The sequence below is a fragment of the Podarcis tiliguerta genome, assembly GCF_965153285.1.
Source record: "Podarcis tiliguerta genome assembly, chromosome: 4".
In the NCBI taxonomy this organism is placed as follows: Eukaryota; Metazoa; Chordata; class Lepidosauria; order Squamata; family Lacertidae; genus Podarcis; species Podarcis tiliguerta.
In genome coordinates, this window is record NC_139537.1 from 34,417,332 (window position 1) to 34,433,051 (window position 15,720).

At 41.2% G+C, this 15,720-nt stretch overlaps 1 long non-coding RNA gene across 1 annotated transcript; it reads left to right on the plus strand.

The window, feature by feature from the left end:
• The first annotated feature begins 1,090 nt into the window (after nt 1-1,090).
• Nucleotides 1,091-7,871, plus strand: LOC310676560. Its single transcript, XR_014510617.1, has 3 exons — nt 1,091-1,243; nt 6,892-6,998; nt 7,743-7,871. It is a non-coding gene; the product is annotated as an uncharacterized lncRNA (long non-coding RNA).
• The last annotated feature ends 7,849 nt before the right edge of the window (nt 7,872-15,720 follow it).

Consider the following 15,720-nt stretch of genomic DNA (forward strand, 5'->3'; position numbering starts at 1 on the left):
TGCACACAGTAATCATCTCATTCTATGCAGCAGAGACTTCCAACATGCTGAGCATTTCTCAGTGCTGCACCAATGAACATGTCATTTTAGGCAATGAAGTCAGGAATCGAGAATGGCCCATTGGAGATACATGCTTAGGAAATGATGCCTTATCTCTGCCCCACAGCATCGTTCTCTGGCAAATACAAGATCATTGTATCCAGCAAGCAAAGGCCCGTCGTGTATCTCCCCAAGCCATGGCAAAAGTACTGAAAGCTTTGCAACTGGGGAGCAGTTTCATCTGCTAATACTTCTGCTTTGGAGGCCAAATGAAACCAGTACTGCCTGTGGCCTATGTAATCCCCAGCCATTCATTCCACATTGCTCTCTACAAATGAGATGTCATGAGCTGCGTAAGGATTTCTGATTCCAAAGAATAGCTTGCTTTGCCTATCTATTTTGAATGCTACATGTTTTGTTAACACATCTATTTTTTAAGCAAAATGTTAAAATATTTTTATTTGAAAAGTAAGTGTGAGTTCTCATTCTAACATCATCTTAATATTTAGGTTGATTTTGCCAGTTATACAGTTTACTGACCTGCTCCTACCAATTAAATATAAGCTCCTTGATCCACAGTTGTTGGTTTGCTTTTGAGCAAATATGAAGTGCCAGAAACCATCTTCTCTCCATCCCACCCTTTATATTAGAATGTGTTTACAACAAGACACTAACTTAGCAAAGTAAACCTCCACATTTAGCAGGATTGAACTAAGTGAAAATAAATATTTTGACATGCGGGCACTGCACTGCCACAAAATAAAGATCCTGAGTAGATGTGATTTATATCTGTTTAAAGAAATCCTTGTGGTTTCAGTTATTTTTGAAGTGTAAATAGGAACAAACAGAAATCAAAAGCATTTCAAAGTCATAGAAACTCATTCTCGTCCCTGAAAATGAACTGGAACAAGCATATCTACATTCCTCTCATTTAAATCTAAATATAGGCATTATGCATTGCTTGGTGTTGTAAAAGTCGATCCATTAATCACCATGGCCACAATCAAGGAAGCCTAAGCGATTCCGTTCCTTTCAACAGATGTCATTCAAGAACACCTAGAAGTGTAGTGCTTTTAAAATTTTGAATGCCTTTCCAGAGGACAATTCAGGCTCTAGGACAGAATATTCCTCACTTGAATTGCCATTTCATCTCTATCTTACAATAAAAAGATGGGGGAAATCTACTGAATCACCTTGACTGTAGGTAAGTCAGAAGGCCCTTTCAGAAGTGGCTTCTGTGTGTAAACTGAATGTGTGGTTACAATGTACTATGTACTATCTAGCTCAATGTGAACTTTGCACATTAGCAGAAAGAAACCTGACAGTCTCCAAGGTTCAGAGTCACTTAGAGAGTAGAGAGACTGGAAGTGTGTGGGGTAAGAATGCATGATGAGAGCTTACATCCCACAGATAAAGAAGCTCCACAACCTCCTAGGGCTAGTAAAGTCTGGTTCTTTAGTGTGGAGCACTACTGCACCAACCTCAGCCTGCTCCCACTGGCCTGACTTTTTACTTACAACCTGTTGGTCTACTTGCCCTATTAGTCCCAATGGACACCAGCCACCATTGCCTAGGGCTATAGATAGATGTTGTTCTTGCATGTATAACATACTTCTATTGTTTACAGCATCTTAAGAAGCAGAGACATCACCTTGCCGACAAAGGTCCATATAGTTAAAGCTATGGTTTTCCCATTAGTGATGTATGGAAGTGACAGCTGGACCATAAAGAAGGGTGATCACCAAAGAATTGATGCTTTTGAATTATGGTGCTGGAGGAGACACTTGAGGGTCCCATGGACTGCAAGAAAACCAAACCTCTCCATTCTGGAGGAAATCAGCCCTGAGTGCTCACTGGAAGGACAGATCCCGAAGCTGAGGTTCCAATACTTTGGCCACCTCATGAGAAGAGAAGACTCCCTGGAAAAGACCCTGATGTTGGGAAAGATTGAGGGCAATAGGAGAAGGGGACAACAGAGGACAAGATGGTTGGACAGTGTTCTCAAAGCTACCAGCATGAGTTTGACCAAACTGCGGGAGGCAGTGGAAGACAGGAGTGCCTGGTGTGCTCTGGTCCACGAAGAGTCGGCCACAACTAAACGACTAAAGAACAGCAAAATTGTTTACACGACCAGTTAATCCAAGGATGTAAGATAGGAGAGTCAAGAATCCCTGATCTGTCTAGAAGTTATATCCTCCAGCACCACCCCATTCACTTAAATGACTCTTTAATCTCTTCAACTTTTAAGCAAATCAGGGATCAGGCTGAGTCCAATTATTGTTATCACAGGATAACTGACAAATTCTAGGACTCCAGCCAGTTTGGCATTTAGTGTCAGATAGGCCTATACTTGTGCAAAAATAAACATCTCTTTCTCTCCCTCCCCTCACCCTCTTACAAGGTAGGGAAATAATCTTAATCCTTGTTTTCTATCAGCCTACCAACATAAAACCATCGAATAATAGAATTGTAGAGTTTGAAAGTGTTAGGATATTTCTGTTCCACCTTAAGAAGGGAGCAGGTTGTTGTGTCACAGCCTGAGGGCCTGAGGGTCATCCAGTCCAACCCCCTGTGATGCAGGAATCTCAACTAGATCATACATGATGAATGGTCATCCAACCTCTGCTTTAAAACATCCATGGAAGGAATGTCCACCATGGCAGTCTGTTCTACTGTCAAACAACTCTTACTGTCAAAAAGCTCTCCCCGGTGTTTAGTCAGAATCTCCGTTCTTGTAACTTGAAGCCATCGGTACTGGTCCTAGCCTCCAGAGCAGGAGAAAATAATCTTGCTCCATTCTCAATGTGACAGCCATCGGTCTGTACAGAGTAAGAATGAAATGGCATAAAGGTGACTTCAGAAATAAAATGCATGAGCTCTGAAATAGAACTTGGAAGGCATAACAGGAGACAAGCAAGCAATCGGTGTCAGAAACTACTCATAAACTACTCCTTCTGACCAAATCAGATCTCTGCTTAAAAAGAAAAAAGAGCTCTTAGGCTCTCAAGTGGCAGTCTGCCAAATATTCATGATAAGCTTGTATTGCTCATTGCTTGAGCAGCCAAACAATGACCTGCATTGTTCCAATATCAACCAGGGAGTGGCTCCCCAGACATTTTTTTTAAGAAAACCCCCAAAGTATTTTAAGAACAGAAAACAGGACCCAATTAGGGTTGCTTTGACTAAGCTAGCCAAAAGGCATATCTACCACTAAGAATTGGTTGAATAATGAGATCTCATGTTCCCCTCCAAAACAGAGATGAAGAGACTGACTATTTTCTCATCTGCTGCCAGGTTGAATTTTTATCTCTGGCACTTTGCAGGCAAGACCAGAAGAAAAACAAAATACATGCAAATAGCCCCCACCTTTATTTTGGACTTTTGCATTAATTGCTGTAAAGCAGCTGGATATAAAAATGTCTCAGTTCACTAGACAGCACAGCAAAACATTTATAACAGAGTCAGTCTGCAATCCTATGCTCCATCTCAAAATAATGTGATCACAATGAACCTTTTATTAAGCTTTGTGGTAACCTAGGAAGATAGCTATGTACTAAAATCATTCCTTGAGCAGAGAACTATGAACACACAATTTATTAGCTGAAACTATCACCTGAGGACATTTTCAGTGATCCTGCTCCATTTGTGGTACCTTATCTGAGGCATGTTCTGCTCCAGCTCTTCCTTCATTCCAGCAAAAACTAAAAACTTACTTGTTTGTCCAAGCACTTGTAGGATATTCAATTGTAGTTAGTAAGGCTTACTGCTAGAAGTGTGTTTCCTCTCTCTCTGATATAATTAGATGCAGTTTCTTTTTTCTTTTGTTGAGCTTGAATTGTTGCATTTGCCCCACTCCAAGATCAGCTGATGAAGGACGGGTGAAAGATAAAGATAGTTTTAAAAAAAGTGGCAAGAAGCTTCCATGACACCAAATGGATCCATCTCCCATGTTGAACTATTTAAGTCAGAAGTGGAAAAACTCAGGCCTCTCTATACAGCTCATGGGTTTCTTGCCATGCCTCACATCCCTCCTAAACCTGTCCTTGTCAAGTCTTTGACTGGATGGAGGAAACCCACCCTGAGACCTCCTCATGAAGGGAAGCAGCAGCAGCTTTGACTTTGGCATGGCTGGCATGCAGTCTACTAAAAGGTAAAGAACCCCTGACAGTTAAGCTCAGTTGCGAACGACTCTGGGGTTGCGGCGCTCATCTCACTTTACTGGCCGAGGGAGCCAGCGTTTGTCTGCAGACAGCTTTTCCAGGTCATGTGGCCAGCATGACTAAGCCGCTTCTGGTGAAACCAGAGCACACACGGAAATGCCGGAGTGGTACGAATTTATCTACTTTTGCACTTTGACGTGCGTTTGAATTGCTAGGTTGGCAGGAGCAGGGACTGAGCATTGGGAAGTCACTCTGTCGTGGGGATTCAAACCACCGACCTTCCAATCAGCAAGCCCTAGGCTTAGCGATTTACAGCACAGCACCACCCGTGTTCCCATGCAGTCTACTATATAGCGTAAAAGTCATACCAGCTCTTCTACCCATTTTACCTTTGACACTGCCCCCTGCTGGCATGTGGCCCCTGGGAGGATGCCCATGAAGGAATGCAGCCCTTGTGTTAAAAAGTTTCCCACCCAAGTTTTATGTACTTAGGGGGATTCAATTTTGGAGCTGAATTTAAACCCTCGCCTTTCTTTTCCTATTGAATTGAACTCAGGCCCAACTGGTGACCCCCCACCATGACCACGTATGAAAGCTGTGCGTCATCTCAAATCCCCAACACATTTTGCAAACTCAGAATAAGGAAAACAAATTATCCTGGAACCACATTATTGAGCCAACTGTAGCTGTCCAGGAAAAATCCTTCCCAATCCTATAAAAATAGAAGGATTTAGTTGAAGTCCAATGGGTAGGAACAGTAAGATGTCTGAAAGGCCACTCCACTGTAACTTGATAAAAGACCAGAAGAGCGCATTGTCCTGCCATCCCACCCATTGCCAGTTCAAGCAACTAGCAATAAAAAGGGCCAATTGGATATGATAGTTTAGGGGTTGAAATTCATCCCAAAGCATCTCCTTGGTCTGACTGTTCAGCTCTGCCCTAGGAGATGTGCCAGTCCTTGCACATCTGCTCACCACCAGCCTGTGTGATGGCACTGGAGAGACAAATTAACCCAACTAATGCAACATCTCTGGAGCTCATTCACAGTCATTAGATAAGAGTTCTTATTAAAGACCAGACCCTGGAGCTAGAGTCTGAATGTCTAGTCTCACTCTCATAAATGCAAGCAATGCCAAACTTGCTCAGACTGAAGGACTGAAGGACTGTGAGTTCCTAGACATTTTTTTAAAAAGAAGAATTCTGAGTAATACAAGCTGCCTGTCTTGGTGATGAGAGAAGGGTTATTGTCCCACAAGCCAACTTTATCTAGAACTTGAGATATTTTTCCTGATGGGAAAGGGAAGAAATGGCTGTGTTCTGGGTAGGGATGTAGAAGAAATTTAGTTTACATTTAAAGGAGAAGCCACATCAGTTACACACACACACCCGGCAGCTGTACTCCAACAGCAACATGGTCAACCTTGGAAATTCGCACTTCTCTGAATTTTGTAATGCATTTCTCCAGCCAAGTGTTGTGATCAATGATGCAAATACTAGCGTAAGGTGCACACTAAAATGCATATATTGATGAAAATATACAAATATACAGGGAAAAGTCTGAGTTAGGCAAAAGTGCGTACAATAATGTGTTAAAAATGTGTGTACTAAACTGCCGATGATGTGAATTGTAAATAACTGGAATTAAGCCTTGGGGACGGGGGGGGGGGGACACCAGAATTGACAGATTTGCCCATCCCTAGCTGGGCTTTGGTTGTCTGCCTGCTACTGCTCCCCCTCCTTCCTGTATCCTGCCACCTATACTCTTTTGCATGATAGTAATGAGATGTACTATTTAGTGCTGCCACTGTCTATGTGACATATTTTTGAAACAAAAAAACAAAACAAAAATCCTTCCAGTAATTACTCCAGAAAAATCCTTCCAGTAGCACCTTAAGGTAAAGGTAAAGGTACCCCTGCCCGTACGGGCCAGTCTTGCCAGACTCTAGGGTTGTGCGCTCATCTCACTCTATAGCCGGGAGCCAGCGCTGTCCGCAGACACTTCCGGGTCACGTGGCCAGCGTGACAAGCTGCATCTGGCGAGCCAGCGCAGCACACGGAACGCCATTTACCTTCCCGCTGGTAAGCGGTTCCTATTTATCTACTTGCACCCGGAGGTGCTTTCGAACTGCTAGGTTGGCAGGCGCTGGGACCGAACGGCGGGAGCCGACCATGCGATCGGCAAGTCCTAGGCGCTGAGGTTTTACCCACAGTGCCACCTGCGTCCCTTCCAGTAGCACCTTAGAGACCAACTAAGTTTGTTATTGGTATGAGCTTTCGTGTGCATGTACACTTCTTCAGATAGGTATAACTATATTTTTGAAAGCGAGAAAGAGGAAGCATATTCTACAAACAGGAAATATAGCTTTGTGGTTATTTCTTATTTATAATTTCTCCTTATTAGGGCTCCTAGCTTATCATTCCATTGAAGGATGTACAGCAAATGACACGATCAGTAAGAATACAGCTAAGATGCTTCGGAAGAACTATTTCCTCTCAAAATCTGAATAAAGATTCTAAATTTCCAGTGTGGATAAAAATGAGGGGAGAAGAAGCATTCTTGGATCATTCTACATCTTTTTTGTGCATCCCCCCTCTTACTTACTTTCCTGTCTTCAAATCATGCTCAAGGTGACTCATACGAATATTATCAAAATATTTTCTGTTTCAATTTTGACTCCTTCTTACTCCCCAGTTTTGATCAATTACTCAATTTCCAAGAAAGGGTGTAGATGACAGCTTTCCAAGAGAAACTCCCAGAAAAAAAAGATACTACCCAGATTTACCAAAACACATCTGAAGGTAGGTGAATTATTATTGAATTGTTATCATTCCACAATGGTACTCTACAAAGCTGTTTGATAGAATATTTACTTTTTTTAAAAAATGGACAGTTATTTGGCAGAGTGGGCTTCTACATCTGAACATGCTCAGTCTCACACTTGCCCATAGTTAGGAACATAAGAAGAGCTCTGCTGGATCAGACCAAAGACCCATCTTGCCCGGCATTCTGTTCTCACAGTGGCCAACAAGAAGTATATGAGAAGCCTTCAAGCAAGTTGCATTGAGGAAAGTTCACATGCTTGTTGTGCTGTGTTCTGCTGATGGAATTCTAGAGATGGTGGTGGCTCCAGCAAATGTGGCAGTTTCACATTACAAGGAATATGCATATGGGGATGTGTAAAACAGGGGATGCTCATACATAGGGCATCTAATGCCACCATTTCATGTCTAAGGATGGACATATCTATTTCCAAACCATGCAACGTCTTTCCCAGGCTAGGAAGCCCTGTGGCTCTGTCTAATTCTGGTGAACCTCTTCTCTGCTCTCCCAACTGTCCACATAGCAGCAGTCATTCTTTCAGGCTGCAGCAAAGGGAATCAGGGGCACTCTGGGATCTGCTGAAAGGCCAACTTCTTTTCCTGAACTGCTTCCATTCCAGTTGGTCATAAGGATTACTAAGGAACCTTAAGAATTGTTGTCTGAGTTTTCCAGCTTTCCTCTTCCTTCCTCATCCCTTTATCCTTTTGTATCATTTCTTTTAGAAGACGATCCTGAAGGAAGAGACTGTCTTATTTTTTACTGATTGTTTCTGAGCTGCTCTGGGAGCCTTTTCGCCTGAAGAGCAAAGTAAAAACACTTCAAATAAATAATAAATATAAATTAATATTTCAGTGTGTTCTGTGTTCTTCAAGTATTATATCTTGGGGAGACGTTAAAAAAAATTCACCCCCTTGAGCTTCTCATCAACTGCTTACTCAATTACACCTTCAATTATTCATATTCTTGTTTTGGATACAAAAGTATCTGCAAGATCAACACAAGATTGTTTATTATATTCTTCTTTACCCCTTCCTTGCATATTTAATTGCTGTCACTCTAAGGGATCATGTGTGCTTCTCAGAAGATTCTCAGCTATGACAAGAATACTTGTTTCTCATTTACAATAAATTGTGTTTGAAAGGGAGCAGGGAAAAGGATAGAGGATTGCTATTTTATCTTAATTATTCACCTTTCCACAAATCACTCACAAGACCTGTTTCGTTCGGCATAACTTATAACTCGCTTAAGGACGCTGAAAGTTGTTAGGAGAACCCCTCACAGAGTTTCCATTCCCAGCAACGTCAACAGATTGTAGTTCCCAGGATTTGGGGGGGGGGGGGGAGACATGACTGTAAAAGTGTTATAAGAGTGCTTTAGATGTACGGTGTGGATGCAACCAAAACCAGCTTTCTCCAACATGGTGCACTCTAAATGTTTTAGACTGCAGTGCCCACTACCTCCAGCCAGCATGGCCAATTGTTAGGCATCATGGGAGTTGTAGTCCAGCAATATTTAGAGGGTACTAGATTGGGTAACAATGAATAAAATGGTGGACTGGCAAAAGCCATTACAATTCTCTGACATACCGTATTTTTTGCTCTACAAGACTCACTTTTTCCCTCCTAAAAAGTAAGGGGAAATGTGTGTGCATCTTATGGAGTGAATGCAGGCTGCACAGCTATCCCAGAAGCCAGAAGAGCAAGAGGGATCGCTGCTTTCGCTGCACAGCGATCCCTCTTGTTGTTCAGGCTTCTGAGATTCAGAATATTTTTTTTCTTGTTTTCCTCCTCCAAAAATTAGGTGTGTCTGGTGCGTCTTATAGAGTGAAAAATACGGTACTTATACTGGGTATTTATTGGAGATTCCAAAAAATCAGTGCAGTTTTGAAATCAGTGGTTAAAATCAGTGCAGATTTGGGAGCTGAAAACTTCCTCCTTGATCTCAGGCATCATTAAGCAAAATATGGTTACTCTAAGTTAAGAAGGTATCCAAATGCATAGCGAACATGTAAGTCCCCAAAATATATTGTAGTTATAATGCAATGTTCATGCTTTCTTTTAAGTATCGGAAGAGGAGCATTAGTGTTAATTTCTTGATTTTGTATCGGTTTCTACACTTACTGCACTGCACTGATGTTTTGTTGGTTTCCTGCTGGTTTATAATTCTGAAAGTGATAACATATGCTCCTATTGCCACTTTTTCCAGTTAGCTAGTACCATTCACCCTACAGTAAATGCTTGCACTAGTTGAATATATTCTTTTAATATCTTCACGGTGATTCAGACCTAAGTTAAGGGCCCTTATCTGAACTGTAAATGTTTCAAAAATTGGTTAACATATTTGAATGTCTTCTGTATTATTAAATAAAGAAAGCAGAGAAAGTGCTGTAATATGGGATTAAAATATCTAATTATTTACTAGACCGATATGGAAGTGCTTATGATTATGAAACAGTGTCCATCAACTCGGCATTAAGCTGTTGTGGCAAGTGTGTTATAGAAATATTCAGATCCTCAATTAGGGCTGAACAGGAGAGAATCTTACCCTCAAACATTAATATCTTTCTTTCTCTTATAATGAGAACCTAGCAAAATAAAACACACACTCTACTTCATTAATAAATATGTAGACCCAATAATGGAGATGCATAAAGCCCTTTTGGGATGCTATGAATTCTTGTGTTCAACAGCAAAGTGGGTAAGTGAGGGACCACGTAGAGTCTCCCTGGCCTCCAATGCTGTACACTCCTCCCTAACATGCAGAACATGGGTGTCTGTGGGGAGGGGGGCATTATATGTTTGCGCAAAGGCTTCCACGGAATTTGAAACTCCCAAAGTTCAAGTGTTCTTTTTCCTCGGTGTTGTTGAACATAGGATCTCATGATGCCAGAATGCAGTAAGTTTTTCCAGTGATGCTCTCATTCCTAAAGTCTTCTTTTATACTTGTAGAGTTAATGATGACCAAGTTTTACTCTGAAACCCCTGTTCTGTTATGATGGTTTCATTAGTGGCTTATGTTAATAGTAGCTAGAATAAAATTTGACTTATATATTCACACATAAATTTATGGGGAATATTCACGTAGCAATGTCTTGAGTTTCATGCCCCATTAACTATATTCCTTGTCAATACTGAATAATGATTTTGGCATTCTCATATACATATGTCTGTTGTGTAGGAGTAGCAATATGCAAGCATACCCAACAGCTTTACAAAGGGGAATGTTGAAATTGCAGATTTGTTGTTGCCTTCTCACTAACTTCAGTTTGGCTGCAGTGCTGTTTTCATCGCCCTACTTCAACTCTAGACATAAGTGTTTTTACTTGACATTATATAAGATGATAAACCTTTTCCTGCTCTCAAAATTGTCTTCAGCATTCCCCTTTGAAAATATTTGTGTTACAATATTCACTGATAATTTGGTATCTGGGTTCCAAAGACATTTGATTTCAGTCGTTGGTATTTGACAATATTTATAGCTGATATGTAGTGAATGGGATTTCATAGTTGACCATATCTGAGGGATGGGAGTTTATGACTGCCAAAATCAACTGTCAGCAGATGTCAACAAGTCTAACAAGTGAGTTTCACCATTTTGAGATGAACGTTTCACATTTCAAACAGTGAAATAAGCTCCATGCTCTCAGAGAACAAGCCTGTTCTCTGGTTGCCGAGGTAGCTGACCTGGAGAAAGTGAAAGAGACAAAAATGTCCCATGTGACCTTTCCTAATGGTGCCATTCCACTCCCACTATTACAGTTCCTCTGCTGTCATGGAGAATGAGGGTCTTATGAAAGCTTGAGAAAGTAAAGTTACAGGGAACCAGGCAGAGGGCCTTCTCAATAGTGGCGCCCACCCTGTGGAACGCCCTCCCATCAGATGTCAAAGAAATAAACAACTATCAGCCTTTTAGATGACATCTGAAGACAGCCCTGGTTAGGGAAGCTTTTAATATTTGATGAATCATTGTATTTTAGTATTCTACTGGAAGCCACCCAGGGTGGCTGGGGAAACCCAGCCAGATGGGTGGGGTATAAATATATTATTATTATTATTATTATTATTATTATTATTATTATTTACTCATGTCCCACTTGGGGGCTTCCCACAGGCATGTAGTTGGCCATTGTGAGAACAGGATTGACCACTTCTTATATTCTTATGTGTTTACACTGTATGGTGACTTGTTGTCTGGTACAAAGATTGTGGATGTCCCCCTTTCTCCCCTTTTCACCATAGGCTGTGCAGGGGAGGCAGGAGGCAAGTGCCCCCTGAACAAGAAGTCTCCTCCTCACTTGCCTTTTCATTGCTGGGCTCTATCATTAACATATACAGTTATTTTTCTTTCAGAGATCTTAACATGTGAGCCACAACTTTCCCATCTAAAAATATACTCTGTCCCTTCTTTGCCCCCCCCCTCCCATTTCTTTATGGTGCTGCCACTGCTTTTAACTAAAAAAAATTAAAGCCCTAAATGTAGTAACCAAAAATGTTGCATCAGCCCTACAATAATTTTGCTTGCCCTTTTCTCAACCTTTCCCACTGTTCTCAAATTCAAAGAAAGGAAACTAAACCCATTAGTGCTGTCCTTTGAACTTCGCACTGCTTCGGGAAGTGGGCACAAAATATCCATCTAACAGCCACTGTCTTAGTTGACTTTGGCAACAGTGACAGCAGGGAGAGCTCTATCGCCTTTCACCCTTCCCCTGTAGTGTTTGGAATACTACTACAGAAGTCCAAGTATCTTTGCAAGCCTCTGTGCTGATGAACAGATGTTTAAACAACTAAAACACTTGTTGATATTGTCCCACTGAAGTCAATGATTGGTCAGGGACCTCAATACATTTGTCTAAGCAAAGAGCACATTTCCCTCCCAGAGGCAACATATAAATAAAAGCACTTCATCAGGTGATGAGGCTAACTTGTGCTACTTCTACAAGATGAACATGCTATTGTTTTATTCATGTTGAAGTGTAAAAGCATTTTGAATGAGCAGTGCATTAATGAAGGGACAATTTCATGCAAAATGTCTCGCAATTACTTTTTCTAGGAAGAGGATATGGCATAGGATGCATCTCTTTGAATGTCTGTTTAAGAATGAATTATGATGATTACCTTCACATTTAAGGGACGTTCCTTTGATCTAAAATGGGAAAATAAGACAGAAGAACTATTGTCACCGCCCATCATTTTCCATAGCAGAATGTAACTTAATGTTTGTTAGAACTCTTAATATGCAGCTCCTCAGTTCCAGTGTACTTTCCATACCCAATTTCATTAGTGAGTGGGATAGCAAAAGCTGCAGTAAACGAGGAAGGATTTATCTGTTCAAATCCCTGCTCTGTATCTGATGCTTTGAAATCCTCCGCACAGCATTTTAACCTCATGATTCCATGGTAATGATGTTGTGCGTTCCTCTGAGATACATTTAATCTTCCCTCCTAGATAGGTTCTTGGCTTGACACTGCAATATCAGATGAGCTGAATAGAAGAAGTATGCATTCTGAGCAGAATGGCATATCAAATAGAGTGTATTTTTGCCCTAACATTGCCTAAACATCTGATTTCACAAGTCAGCTATCAAGAGGAGCTGAGCACAGGAGTGTTGCTCAAGAACTTTGCTGAATAATGGAAATGCTTATAATATATGCCATGTTTCATATGTATTGCCCAATCTCTTGGTGGTGGCATAAATAATTGGCAAGAGAAGATTCCAATATACATTTAAACCCCCAAAAGCCAGGCAGATGTTTCCCCAGTAACAAGAATTTTGAATTCACAATGAACCACAGATATAAGAGGTCTACATCAAACATCAGTGTAGGTTTTTGCAGAAATGAGTAGTTGGTACATATTTTTGTGTGAGTTTCAGGTCCAGTGTTCCATTGTGTCATTGATGTCTTCCAATTACTTAGAAAACTAATCAGGGCTGCATAGGCACACACACACACACATGTCAGGAAACTGAGCTCACCAATATATGTGCTCGAGGGGAAAATAGATGGCATGCTTTTTTTCCATATCACACACAAAAATACAGTCTCCTGTATAGAAGACTGGCTCTAAATGTATGCAAAGGTAACTCAAGAATCGGTTTCTCAGTAAGGCCAAAAGCACAGTTCTGCATTGCAGCTCTGACTCCCCAGAAACTATTCCAATTCTCTCCAACTAGTGAATGACAGAATAGAATGTTGTTTGCATTAAGTGTAAATGAGTATTACAAAAAATGAACTTGGAGGGGGTAAAAACATAAGCTCAGGAATACCATTTGTGGCTTCATTGTAAGATAAGCTGTCAGCAACCAATCCTGAAGTGTATATGCTACGAGTCAATGAATAAACACTTGCAAAGCCCAGTCCCATCAAGCAATAAACAAGAGAATTCTGCCATGAAAAGAAAGATGATGGTGCAAGTCAAACAAAATTAGAATCAACAGTAATGTGGAGTTTGAATGTGGGATGTGCGAAACCTTCCCTTGTATTTCCACTGAGATTTTCTACCTTGCCAAAAGTGAAACTGCATATTTGGGACAGTTCTCTGCCATCACAGTTAAATGTAATTTTCTCTGGGGACAGGATTTTATCTGTGGTTAGTTTGCATACTAATTCTCACACTAGTTCACATTCTAGGAAGTGTGGGGTGGGGGATGGCTCTGTTTTGAAATGACCCAGAGGCAATTTAGCCTGTGGTCCTTTGCCCTCATTGCTAAAATAGGAAGGAGGAAGAGGAGGAGGAGGAGAAAAAATGTGTGGGGAGAGAAGTAGGATGGTTCTAGGTCCATGTGAAACAACAACAAGAAGAGTTTGGATTTGATATCCTGCTTTATCATTACCTGAAGAAGTCTCAAAGCAGCTAACATTCACCTTTCCCTTCCTCCCCCACAACAAACACTCTGTGAGGTGAGTGAGGCTGAGAGACTTCAAAGAAGTGTGACTGGCCCAAGGTCACCCAGCAGCTGCATGTGGAGGAGCGGAGATGCAAACCCGGTTCACCAGATTACGAGACTACCGCTCTTAACCACTACACCACACTGAGGTGGCACCCCACCTCTGCCTGCCTCGCTTTGAGCAAGGCATTCTTCGGCACACATATTCTCCATTTAAAGTGCTGGCTAGGTTTCCACTATGCACTGTGCTGGCTGGTTGCTCCTTGTCATTGTTCCTTATCAATTTGATCAGAATGCTGTGGCTTATCCTTGTTCCCCATACAAGTCCTGGCCATCTTGCTGTTGCTGCTTATCAGTGTTACCCATTAAGGTGCTTAACACCTTGCCATTGTGTATGGTGTCAGGATTTATTTATTTTTTAAAAAAATCTCTTTTACTCAAGATAGGACTATTGCAATTTTCTCTTTATTCTGGCCATTGGCTTAGTTCAACAACATTTTAGACAAGTCACTTTCCCTCCCTTCCTGCCCTCCTTTCATCAGCTGCAATAACTGGCTCCTTGTTGCTCCATCTATCTGTCTCCATCCATTTCTCTTTTTCTTCTTCTTGATTTGCACTAAAAAGTGCTCAAGGTGACTTAGAGGATTACCAAAAAAAGGGGGGGGGGTGAAAGAAGAATAAAAAAATACAACAGCACAAAATTATACGAAAAACGAAAAACAGAGACACTGCAAGATAAAGACATCAGATTAATGGACCAGGGAACCTGGCAAGCCAACTTCTGTCTATTAGATTCTGTTAGGCACTCTGGGCACCTTCACAAAGAGGGAGAAAGTGGGATCAATAGATCAATAGATATGCACTTACTTTGACATAGATATAGATATCTGCCCACTTGACTGCTTCAGCCTGCAGAAGCGTCACTGGTACATGTGCCACATAATACTCATTCTACCACTGTAACAAATCAAACTTTTATAGTGTGATGGATTCTACATTTTGGAACTCCTTGCCTACTGACAGCAGACAGGACTTTCACTGTCCTTTTTGGGCATCTGCTTAAAACACTGTTTAGGCAAGCCTGACCAGACACTAGATGTTGATGTATTTTAATCCCTTTTGCTGTTACTTTTCCTTTTTTTAAAAAAAAAAAAAGTTTGTAATGTTTTTTGACTATTTTTATTGATATTTTTAATATTCCTTGTAAACTACTCAGAAGTTTTGCTACAATCAAGGGTGGGGTATGCATTTTGTTATCTACAGAAACGGATAAAGTAGATAAAATAAGCATAGGTGAAGCTGTGAAGTCTTCACTCAATGAAAAAACACTTGTAGTTATTTAGCCTTACTTTTAATGACTGAGCCTCAGGAAATTCTACAGAAGCTGTTGAAGAGAGGTTCCCTGTGGACTGTACGCCATGCTTTCTTTAGAACCCAGCCATACATTACTGGGTAGATGTGGCAGCTGCTATCTTGAGATCTGCTAACTCTGGCATGGGGAGAGATAACAATGGTCAGGTGACTCACATTTACAGACATTTACTAGTGTCTGCTTTTGGATTTTTGCCAGTGTGGTGTCAACCAGAAATTGATGGACTACAACAACTATCATCCATGGCCACTGGCCATACTGGTTGGCACTGATGGGAGTTGTAGGCCATCTGCAAGACACTACACTAGACTGATGACTGGGAGTGGCCACTGAGACCATATAACACTGGTCCTGAAAGACCTACATTGTCTCCCAGTACATTTCCAAGCACAATTCAAAGTGTTGGTGCTGACCTTTAAAACCCTAAACGGTCTCGGCCCAAT